Source organism: Ranitomeya variabilis, chromosome 2 (assembly GCF_051348905.1).
Source record: "Ranitomeya variabilis isolate aRanVar5 chromosome 2, aRanVar5.hap1, whole genome shotgun sequence".
NCBI classification, from domain to species: Eukaryota; Metazoa; Chordata; class Amphibia; order Anura; family Dendrobatidae; genus Ranitomeya; species Ranitomeya variabilis.
The window spans coordinates 234,468,310-234,480,074 of record NC_135233.1 but is presented as its reverse complement, the minus strand read 5'-3'; positions in this window follow the sequence as shown (position 1 = coordinate 234,480,074).

The window sequence follows — 11,765 nt, the reverse complement described above, 5'->3', positions numbered from 1 at the left end:
CATGGTGCAGGTGTGAGCTGTAGGGTACAGATGTAGTGATTTGTAGGGTACAGGTGTGATCTGCAGGGTGCAGATGTGATTTGCAGGGTACAGGTGTGATCTGCAGGGTACAGGTGTGATTTGCAGGGTACAGGTGTGACCTTGAGAAAAGGGGGAGAAGCCAGCGCTGCTTATGGTCAGAACGCAATACATAAAGTGCACATGCACATATTGATTTCTAACTGTATTTCAAAATGAGACATTTAGCAAACAATTGATCAATTCTTTGAGCCACCCCTCCACGTCAAGGCATTCTCATAATGGGACAGTCCTCCTATAATTTTTTATATTCGCTGTGCCATTACGGCCTCCTAAATGTATTAAAAGAAAGACCACATTAAATTCAAACTGTACCTGAAGCGTTTCTGAAACACTCCCCTGGCGCCAGGAAGGGCGAGTGCAGATAAAGGCCGACCAGGTAAGACATCCGGACATTTCAGATCTGACCTCCACACTGCCAAACCAGCACCATAGATGAGGGGTGAGACAGGCCCAGGCACAGGTTGGACCTGAAATGTCTATGTCCGGACCTGGTCGGCCTTTATCTGCGCTTGCCCTTTCTGGCGCAATGGGAGTGATTCAGAAACGCTTCAGGTACAGCTTGCATTTAATGTAGAATACAAAAAATGTAGAGTAGGACTGCCCCATTATGAGAATGGCGTGGTGGGGTGGCTCAAAGAATTGATCAATTGTTTGCTAAATGTCTTTTGAAATACAGTTAGAAATCTATATGTGCATGTGCACTTTATGTATTGCGTTCTGACCATAAGCAGCGCTGACTTCTCCCTTTTTTGTTTTTACAGGTATGATCTGCAGGTTACAGATATAGTGATTTGTAGGGTACAGGTATGATCTGCAGGGTACAGGTGTAGTGATCTGCAGGGTACAGGTGTGATCTGTAGGGTACAGGTGTGATCTGCAGGTTACAGATATAGTGATTTGTAGGGTACAGGTATGATCTGCAGGGTACAGGTGTAGTGATCTGCAGGGTACTGGTATAGTGATCTGCAGGGTACAGGTGTAGTGATCTGCAGGGTACTGGTATAGTGATCTGCAGGGTACAGGTGTAGTGATCTGCAGGGTACAGGTGTAGTGATCTGCAGGGTACAGGTGTAGTGATCTGCAGGGAACAGGTGTGATCTGCAGGGAACAGGTGTGATCTGCAGGGTACAGGTGTGATCTGCAGGGTACAGGTGTGATCTGCAGGGTACAGATGTAGTGATCTGTAGGATACAGGTGTGATCTGCAGGTTACAGATATAGTGATTTGTAGGGTACAGGTATGATCTACAGGGTACAGGTGTAGTGATCTGCAGGGTACAGGTGTGATCTGTAGGGTACAGGTGTAGTGATCTGCAGGGTACAGGTGTAGTGATCTGCAGGGTACAGGTGTGATCTGTAGGGTACAGGTGTAGTGATCTGCAGGGTACAGGTGTAGTGATCTGCAGGGTACAGGTGTAGTGATCTGCAGGGTACAGGTGTAGTGATCTGCAGGGTACAGGTGTAGTGATCTGCAGGTTACAGATATAGTGATTTGTAGGGTACAGGTATGATCTGCAGGGTACAGGTGTAGTGATCTGCAGGGTACAGGTGTAGTGATCTGCAGGGTACAGGTGTAGTGATCTGCAGGGTACAGGTGTAGTGATCTGCAGGGTACATGTATTGTGATTTTAATTTGTCAGGTGGTGTAAGCTGCATTATTTAGGTGGTAAGGTGAAAAGCATTGGAGCTGTTATTACTTGTACTTTGCATGACCTGCCCTGATAACTAGATCTTCATCTGGAGACCCCAAGATAACTTGCTGAAGTTCATCCCTCCTGTTGAACCCCAAGTAACTCAGTTTCCTATCCCTGAGTAATATCACCTTCACCCCCCTGTATGCCAGGATGCAAATATTTGGCAGCCCAGCACCGTAGGAAACGCTCATATCCTTTCAGATATCTCCGGCAGATTGCCGCTGTCACTCACCGAACGCCGCCATACACCTGTCTCTTCATTTGGGTCATGGTTTTTGTCTGTCTTTTCAGTCTGACTATTGATGATTCTGGTCATCACTAGAGAGGTCTCAGGTATTGTAAGGTGGTCAGCAGCCCTCCAGATAATCAATGCTGGCTTATTCCTCACTCTCCTTTATTTGCTCCTTATTGACTCTCAACATCTAAAGAGAAGTAATTGTTGGTCAGAAGGTCACTTGGCTATCATCCCCTCTATAATGTGGCACATTCAGGCTTGGACTAGCCCGTAGGTTAACAGGGGAATCCCCCGGTGGGCCCCTGTGAAGATCTAGGCCCCCAACCCCACTGTATGGGTAGTACTTGGCATAATTCACTTGATTCACTCTGTACAGAAAAAAACACTATACCATCATTCATTAACCAAACTACCCAGTTTATTATTCTTTAGAGATATAGGTAAATTTGTGAACGAGGGTAGTGAAACATATGTATGCAGGTGAAAAGTGGGCCCCCATAGTCAGTGTTACTGGTGGGCCCTTAGCACCCCAGTCCGACACTGGGCTCATTCCTAGGCTTCCCAAACTGCCATTGATTTTATTGCAGACTGGCCCATTCTTAGGATTGGTGGGAGGTTTACTATCACACTCCAAAGACAGACTGGTAGGGAATTTAGACAGTGAGCAATGATGATCCCACTGTAAAGTGAGTAAAATTAATAAATCCTAATGAGGACTCATGAAGAGACTCCTGAAAGAAAGTAAATCTCTCAGAAGAATCACAAATCTCCCAGTCGCCACATCTTTAAATGACATGTACCTCTTCTCTCCTTTGCAGTCACTCCAAAGCTCTACGACCAATAACATCCTGCCCCAGAGCCAGAAGTGACAAGGAAGAAGGGTAAATCGTAGGGAAAGTGACTGTAGGTCCGATCTGGGATCTATATACAAAAGGTTATGGTCTGGGGTCTATACACAAGGGGATTGGCCTGCGGTTGTATAGAGGGACTGACTGGTCTGGATTCTATATACAGAAGGGTTCTGGTCTGGGGTCTATATACAAAGGGTTTGGCCTGGGGCTCTATAGAGGGACAGACTAGTCTGGATTCTATATACAGATGGGTTCTGGTCTGGGGTCTATATAAAAGGGGATTGGGCTGGGGTTGTATAGAGGGACTGACTGGTCTGGATTCTATATACAGAAGGGTTCTGGTCTGGGGTCTGCTTACAGGAAAAGGACTGGTCTGGGTTCTGTATACAGGAAGGGTCTTATCTGGGGTCTATACAGCTGAGGTCTTCTCTGGTTTCTGTATACAGCATGGTTCTGGATTGGGGTCTGTATACAGGAAGGTTTTGGTCTGGAGTCTGTATACAGGAAGGTTCTGGTCTGTATATGTATACAGGACAGTTCTAGTCTGGCGTCCATATACAAGGAGGGACTAGTCTGAGGTCTGTATATAGAATGGTTGTGTATACAGGGAGTGACTGGTGTGGGATCTATATATGGGAAGAACTAGTCTGGGTTCTGTATATGGGACAGTTCTAGTCTGGAGTCTGTTTAAAAGGAGGGACTGGTCTGCTGTCTGTATATAGAATGGTTCTTTATATAGGGAGGGACTGGTCTGGGGTCTGCATACAGGAGGGTTCTGGTCTTGGGACTGTATACAGGACAGTTCTAGTCTGGCATCTCTACAAAGAGGGACTGGTGTGAGGTCTTTATATAGAATGGTTCTGTATACAGGGGGACTGGTTTGGGTTCTATATACGGGAAGAACTAGTCTGGAGTCTGTTTACAGGACGGTTCTGGTCTTGGGACTGTATACAGGACAGTTCTAGTCTGGGGTCTCTACAAAGAGGGACTGGTGTGAGGTCTGTATATAGAATGGTTCTGTATACAGGGGGATTGGTTTGGGGTCTGCATACAGGAGGGTTCTGATCTGGGGTCTGTATACAGGACAGCACTACTCTGGGGTCTGTATACAGAAGGATTCTGGTCTGGGGTCTGTATAAAGGACAGTTCTACTCTGGAGTCTGTATACAGGAGGGTTCTGGTCTGGAATCTGTATACAGGACAGCTCTACTCTGGGGTCTGTATACAGGAGGGTTCTGGTCTGGGGTCTTTATACAGGAGGGTTCTGGTCTGGGGTCTGTATACAGGACAGCTCTACTCTGGAGTCTGTATACAGGAGGGTTCTGGTCTGGAGTCTGTATACAGGACAGCTTTATTCGGGGGTCTGTATACAGGAGGGTACCGGTCTGGGGTCTGTATACAGGAGGGTTCTGGTCTGGGGTCTGTATACAGGACAGTTCTAGTCTGGGGTCGGTATACAGGAGGGTCCTGGTCTGGGGTCTGTATACAGGACAGTTCTAGTCTGGGGTCGGTATACAGGAGGGTTCTGTATACAAGGAGAAACTGTTCTGAGGTCTGTACACAGGAAGGTTCCAGTCTGGGGTCTGTATATAAGGAGGGACTGGTGTGAGGTCTGTATATAGAACGGTTCTGTATATAAGGAGGGACTGGTGTGAGGTCTGTATATAGAACGGTTCTGTATTTAGGGAGGGAGCAGATACTTAATGATATTATGGCTGCCCCCCCATACACATTGATGGGTCCCCCAACAACAACCTAATGTGTACATTTCTCCTTCAAACATGAGATGATTTGGGGCCTCGTTTATCATAATCGCTAATAACAAAAACTGCTGTTGTCAATAACAACCAATCAGAGCGCAGATTTCATTATTCCAACTGCTCTGGTAAAATGAAATCTGTGCTGTGATAAAATGAAAGCTGCTCAGGGATTGGTTGCTCTGGTAAAATGAAAGCTGTGCTGTGATTGGTCGCTATGGGCAACAAGGACAATTTTTCTTTCACCTCTCCCTGTGCTGGAAGCAGTGGTGCCCTCTCCCTATTATAAAAAGATGGCGGAAGCTCTCCACATTCTCACAATTACTACAAGCTGATTGATATAATGGGTGTCACAATGGACACGGGCTGCTCTTCATTACACCACAGAACGTCTCGTCTCCCTGTGGATGATTATTTTTAGAAGTCTCTATGACTCTCAGGCTGCTGGTCCTCCTCCTCTCTCACGCTGCTTGTGTTTCACCAGCCGTCTCTCCTGAGGGGATATACAGTAGTAGTATATACCATCAGTACATGTACCAAAAGCCATAGGCTGCCATTGTAAGCGGCTAGAATGGAGGAAGGCTGAGGACTGCAAAAAGCCCAGCATGTTCCCGGGGCAAAGTAGTAACCCCCATGTCACAGTGACCCCCCATGCCACAGATATCCCCCCCCCCCCGAGTCTCATAACCCCCCATGTTACAGTGACCCCCCATGTCATAGTAGTTCCCCCCTTGTCACAGTAACCCCCCCATGTCAAAGTAATTCCCCCCATGTCACAGTAATTCCCCCCATGTCACAGTAACCCCCCCATGTCACAGTAATTCCCCCCATGTCACAGTAACCCCCCCATGTCACAGTAATTCCCCCCATGTCACAGTAATTCCCCCCATGTCACAGTAACCCCCCCATGTCACAGTAATTCCCCCATGTAACAGTAATTCCCCCCATGTCACAGTAACCCCCCCATGTCACAGTAATTCCCCCCATGTCACAGTAACCACCCCATGTCACAGTAATTCCCCCATGTAACAGTAATTCCCCCCATGTCACAGTAATTCCCCCATATCACAGTAATTCCCCCATATCACAGTAATTCCCCCATATCACAGTAATTCCCCCCATGTCACAGTAATTCCCCCATGTCACAGTAATTCCCCCCATATCACAGTAATTCCCCCCATCAAAAAAGAAGTCTAGCACTCATCTTCAGCAAACGTGGAATAGATTTATTTATAGCACTTGAAACGTTTCAGTCCAAAGGGACTTTCATCAGTCACGTGCTAATGATAGCCAGTAGGGCTGTGTTCATGGGGAAAGAAACAGTACCCAATCTATGTGCAAAGACGCCGCCACACTATAGGGCACAAAGGATAGGAGTAATATAACTTAGGCAGAGTGCTAGTATGGTGGGGCGATGACCACCTATAAAGTAAAACACCTGCAGTCTGAGGATGATGGTAACAGGAGAAAGAGAGGCACGGCCTCCAGACACGGAATCCACCGCAAGTCTCAGCTCATCGCCCCACCATACTAGCACTCTGCCTAAAGGCCCCGTCTCACATAGCGAGATCGCTAGCGAGATCGCTGCGGAGTCACAAGTTTTGTGACGCAACAGCGACCTCAGTAGCGATCTCGCTATGTGTGACACGTACCAGCGATCAGGCCCCTGCTGCGAGATTGCTGGTCGTGTCAGAATGGCCTGGACCTTTTTTTGGTCGTTGAGGTCCCGCTGACATCGCTGAATCGGTGTGTGTGACACCGATCCAGCGATGTCTTCACTGGTAACCAGGGTAAACATCAGGTTACTAAGCGCAGGGCCGCGCTTAGTAACCCGATGTTTACCCTGGTTACCAGCGTAAATATAAAAAAAAACAAACACTACATACTCACCATCTGATGTCCGTCAGGTCCCTTGCCGTCTGCTTCCCGCACTGACTGAGATCCGGCCGTACAGTGAGAGCGCAGCACAGCAGTGACGTCACCGCTGCGCTCTGCTCTCAGTGTACGGCCGGCACTGTCAGAGCAGGAAGCAGACGGCAATGGACCTGACGGACATCAGAAGGCGAGTATGTAGTGTTTGTTTTTTTTGGTAACCAGGGTAAACATCGGGTTACTAAGCGCGGCCCTGCGCTTAGTAACCCGATGTTTACCCTGGTTACCCGGGTGCTGCAGAGGGACTTCGGCATCGTTGAAGACAGTTTCAACGATGCCGAAGTCGTTCCCCTGATCGTTGGTCGCTGGAGAGAGCTGTCTGTGTGACAGCTCCCCAGCGACCACACAACGACTTACCAACGATCACGGCCAGGTCGTATCGCTGGTCGTGATCGTTGGTAAATCGCTATGTGAGACGGGGCCTTAAGTTATATTACTCCTATCCTTTGTGCCCTATAGTGTGGCGGCGTCTTTGCACATTGATTGGGTACTGTTCCTTTCCCCATGAACACAGCCCTACTGGCTATCATTAGCACGTGACTGATGAAAGTCCCTTTGGACTGAAACGTTTCAAGTGCTATAAATAAATCTATTCCACGTTTGCTGAAGATGAGTGCTAGACTTCTTTTTTGATTTGTATTGATGGTCTGGGAACCTAGTCTATGCACCATATAGTGACTGTGCACACGGTGTTTTCACTTAAGTAATTCCCCCCATGTCACAGTAATTCCCCCCATGTCACAGTAATTCCCCTCATGTCACCGTAATTCCCCCCATGTCACAGTAATTCCCCTCATGTCACCGTAATTCCCCCCATGTCACAGTAATTCTCCCCATGTCACAGTAATTCTCCCCATGTCACAGTAATTCTCCCCATGTCACAGTAATTCCCCCCATGTCACAGTAATTCTCCCAATGTCACAGTAATTCCCCCCATGTCACAGTAATTCCCCTCATGTCACCGTAATTCCCCCCATGTCACAGTAATTCCCCCCATGTCACAGTAATTCTCCCCATGTCACAGTAATTCTCCCCATGTCACAGTAATTCCCCCAATGTCACAGTAATTCTCCCCATGTCACAGTAATTCTCCCCATGTCACAGTAATTCCCCTCATGTCACCGTAATTCCCCCATGTCACAGTAATTCCCCCCATGTCACATTAATTCCCCCATGTTACAGTAACCCCGTCACAGTAAACCCCCCCATGTAACAGTAACCCACCATGAGACAATAACCCTTCCATGTCAAAGTAACCCCTCCCCTGTGTCAAAGTAACCCCCCATGTCACAGTAACCCCACATGTCACAGTAACCCCCCGTGTCGCAGTAGCCCTGGTCTCTCAGCTCCTCTTCTCTCTCCCCAGCCCCGATGACTCCACTCCTCTCTCCAGCCCCAGTCTCTCCTTTCCTCTCCTCTCTCCACCCCCGGTCTCTCCTCTCCTCTCTGCAGCCCCGGTCCCTCCTTTCCTCCCCATTCCCGGTCTCTCCTGTACTCTCCTCTCCAGCCCAGGTTCTACCTTTCCTCCCCAGCCCCAGTCTCTCCTTTCCTCTACTATTTCCAGCCCCAGTCTCTCAGCTCCTCTCTCCAGCCCCGGTTTCTACTGTGCTCTCCATTCTCCCCAGCTGCAGTCTCTCCTTTCCTCTACTATCTCCAGCCCCGGTCTCTCAGCTCCTCTCTCCAGTCCTGGTTTCTCCTGTCCTCTCCTCTCTCCCCAGGCCTGGTTTCTCCTCTCTCTAGTCCTGAGTCTCTCCTTTCCTCCCCAACCCCAGTCTTTCCATTCCTCTACTATCTCTAGCCCCAGTCTCTCTGCTCCTCTCTCCAGCATCAGACTCTTCTTTCCTTTTTTCTCTCTAGTCCCAGCCTATCCTCTCTCCTGCCCCGTTCTCTCCTTTCCTCGTCCTCTCTCCAGCCCAGGTCTCTTAGCTCCTCTCTCCAGCCCCGGTCTCTCCTGTTCTCTCCACTATTGCCCCAGCCCCAATCTCTCCTTTCCTCCCCAGCTCCAGTCTCTCCAGCCTCTGTCTCTCCTTCCCTCTCCTCTCTCCAACCCCGTTCTGTCCTCTCCTCTCTCCAGTCCCGGTCTCTCCTTTCCTCTCCTCTCTCAAGTCTCGGTCCCACCTTTCCTCTTCTCTCTCCAGCCCCGTTCTGTCCTCTCCTCTCTCCGAACCCCAGTCTCTCCTTCCATCTCCTCTCTCCAGTCCCGGTCTCTCCTTTCCTCTCCTCTCTCCAGTCTCGGACCCACCTTTCTTCTCCAGCCCTGGTCTCTCCTTTCCTCTCCTCACTCCAACCCCGTTCTGTCCTCTCCTCTCTCCAGTCCCGGTCTCTCCTCTCTCCAGCCCCGGTCCCTCCTTTTTCTCTCCAGCCTCTGTCTCTCCCTTCCTCTCCTCTCTAGCCACGCTCTCTCCTTTCCTCTCTCAAGCACTAGTCTCTTCTTTCCTCTCATCTCTCCTGCCCCAGTCACTCCTTTCCTCCCCAGCCCATGTCTCTCCTTTCCTCTCCTCTCTCCCCAGGCCCAGTTTCTCCTCTCTCCTGCCCCGGTCTCTTCTGTTCTCTCCTCTCTCGCCCCAGCCCCGGTCTCTTCTTTCCTCCCCAGCTCCGGTCTCTCCAGCCTCGGTCTCTCCTTTCCTCTGCTCTCGCCAGCCCCATTCTGTCTTCTCCTCTCTCCAGTCCCGGTCTCTCCTTTCCTCTCCTCTCTCCAGCCCAGGTCTCTTAGCTCCTCTCTCCAGCCCCAGTTTCTCCTGTTCTCTCCTCAGCCCCGGTCTCTCCTTTCCTACCCAGTTCCGGTCTCTCCAGCCTCGGTCTCTCCTTCCCTCTCCTCTCTCCAGCCCCATTCTGTCCTCTCCTCTCTCCAGTCCCGGTCCCTCCTTTCCTCTCCAGCCCCGGTCTCTCCTTTCCTCTCCTCTCTCCAGCCCCGTTCTGTCTTATTCTCTCTCCAGTCCCGGTCTCTCCAGCCCCAGTCTCTCCTTCCCTCTACTTCTCTCCAGCCACGGTCCCTCCTTTCCTCTCCAGCCCCAGGGTCTCTCCTTTCCTCTCCTCTCTCCAGCCCCGTTCTGTCTTCTCCTCTCTCCAGTCGCGGTCTCTCCAGCCCCGGTCCCTCCTTTCCTCTCCAGCCCCAGTCTCTCCTTTCCTCCCCTCACTCCAGCCCCGTTCTGTCCTCTCCTCTCTCCAGTCCCAGTCTCTCCTTCCCTCTCCTCTGTCCAGCCCCGGTACCTTCTTTCCTCTCACGCCCCGGTCTCTCCTTTCCTCTCCCCAGCCATGCTCTCTCCTTTCCTCTCCTCTCCTCTATCTAGCCCCAGTTTCTTCTTTCCTCTCATCTCTCCAGCCCCAGTCCCTCCTTTCCTCCCCATCCCCGGTCTCTGCTGTCCTCTCCTCTCTCCTGCCCCAGTCTCTCCTTTTCTCTCCTCTCTCCAGCCCAGGTCTCTTACTTCCTCTCTCCAGCCCTGGTCTCTCCTGTTCTCTGCTCTTTCGCCCCAGCCCCGGTCTCTCCTTTCCTCCCCAGCTCCGGTCTCTCCAGCTTCGGTCTCTCCTTCCCTCTCCTCTCTCCAGCACCGTTCTGTCCTCTCCTCTCTCCAGTTCCGGTCTCTCCTTTCCTCTCCTCTCTCCAGTCCTGTTCTGTCCTCTCCTCTCTCCAGCCCCGGTCTCTCCGTCTTTCCTTCACCCTCCTCTTTCCAACCCGTCCCTCCTTTCTTCTCCAAGCCGTCTCTCCTTTCCTCTCTCTAGCCCCAGTCTCTTCTTCCCTCTCCTCTCTCCAGCCCCAGTCCCTCCTTTCCTCTCCAGCCCTGGTCTTTCCTTTCCTCTCCTCTCTCCAGTCCTGGTCTCTCCTTTCCACACCTCTATCCAGCCCTTGTCTCTCCTTTCCTCTCCTCTCTCAAGCCTCAGTCTCTGCTTTCCTCTTCTCTCTCTCCAGCCCCATTCTCTCTCTCTCCAACCCCGGTCTCTCCTGTCATCTTCTCTCTCCAGCCACGGTCTCTCCTGTCCTCTCCAGCTCTGTCTCTCCTGTCATCCTCTCTCTCCAGCCCCGGGCGCTCCTGTTCTCTCCAGCTCGGTCTCTCCTGTCATCTTCTCTCTCCAGCCCCGATCTCTCCTGTCCTCTCCAGCCCCAGTCTCTCCTGTCCTCTCCAGCTTGGTCTCTCCTGTCATCCTCTCTCTCCAGCCCCGGTCGCTCCTGTTCTCTCCAGCTCGGTCTTTCCTGTCATCCTCTCTCTCCAACCCCGGTTTCTACTGTCCTCTCCAGCCCCGGTCTTTCCTGTCCTCTTCTTACTATACAGCCTTGTTCTCTCCTGTCATCTTCTCTCTCCAGCCCCGATCTCTCCTGTCCTCTCCAGCCCCGGTATGTCCTGTCCTCTTCTCTCCAGCCCCGGTCTCTCCTGTCCTCTCCAGCCCCGGTCTCTCCTGTCATCTTTTCTCTCCAGCCCCGGTCTCTCCTGTCCTCTCCAGCTCGGTCTCTCTTGTCATCTTCTCTCTCCAGCCCCGGTAGCTCCTGTCCTCTCCTTTCTCTCCAGCCCCGGTCTCTCCTGTCCTTTTCTCTCTATCCAGCCCGGTCTCTCCTGTCATCTTCTCTCTCCAGCCCAGGTCTCTCCTGTCCTCTCCAGCCCCAGTCTCTCCTGTCATCTTCTCTCTCCAGCCCCGGTCTCTCCTGTCCTATCCTTTCTCTCCAGCCCCGGTCTCTCCTGTCCTCTTCTCTCTTTCCAGCCCGTTCTCTCCTGTCCTCTTCTCTCTCTCCAGCCCCGGTCTCTCCTGTCCTCTTCTCTCTCTCCAGCCCCGGTCTCTCCTGTCCTCTTCTCTCTCTCCAGCTCCGCTCTCTCCTGTCATCTTCTCTCTCCAGCCCCGGTCGCTCCTGTCCTCTCCAACTCGGTCTCTCTTGTCATCTTCTCTCTCCAGCCCCGGTCTCTCCTGTCCTCTCCTTTCTCTCCAGCCCCGGTCTCTCCTGTCCTTTTCTCTCTATCCAGCCCCGGTCTCTCCTGTCATCTTCTCTATCCAGCCCCGGTCTCTCCTGTCATCTTCTCTCTCCAGCCCCGGTCTCTCCTGTGCTCTTCTCTCTCCAGCCCCGGTCTCTCCTGTGCTCTTCTCTCTCCAGCCCCAGTCTCTCCTGTGCTCTTCTCTATCCAGGCCCGGTCACTCCTTTCCTCTCTCAAGCCTCAGTCTCTTCTTTCCTCTTCTCTCTCTGCAGCCCTGGTCTCTCCAGTCCTCTCTAGCTCGGTCTCTCCTGTCATCTT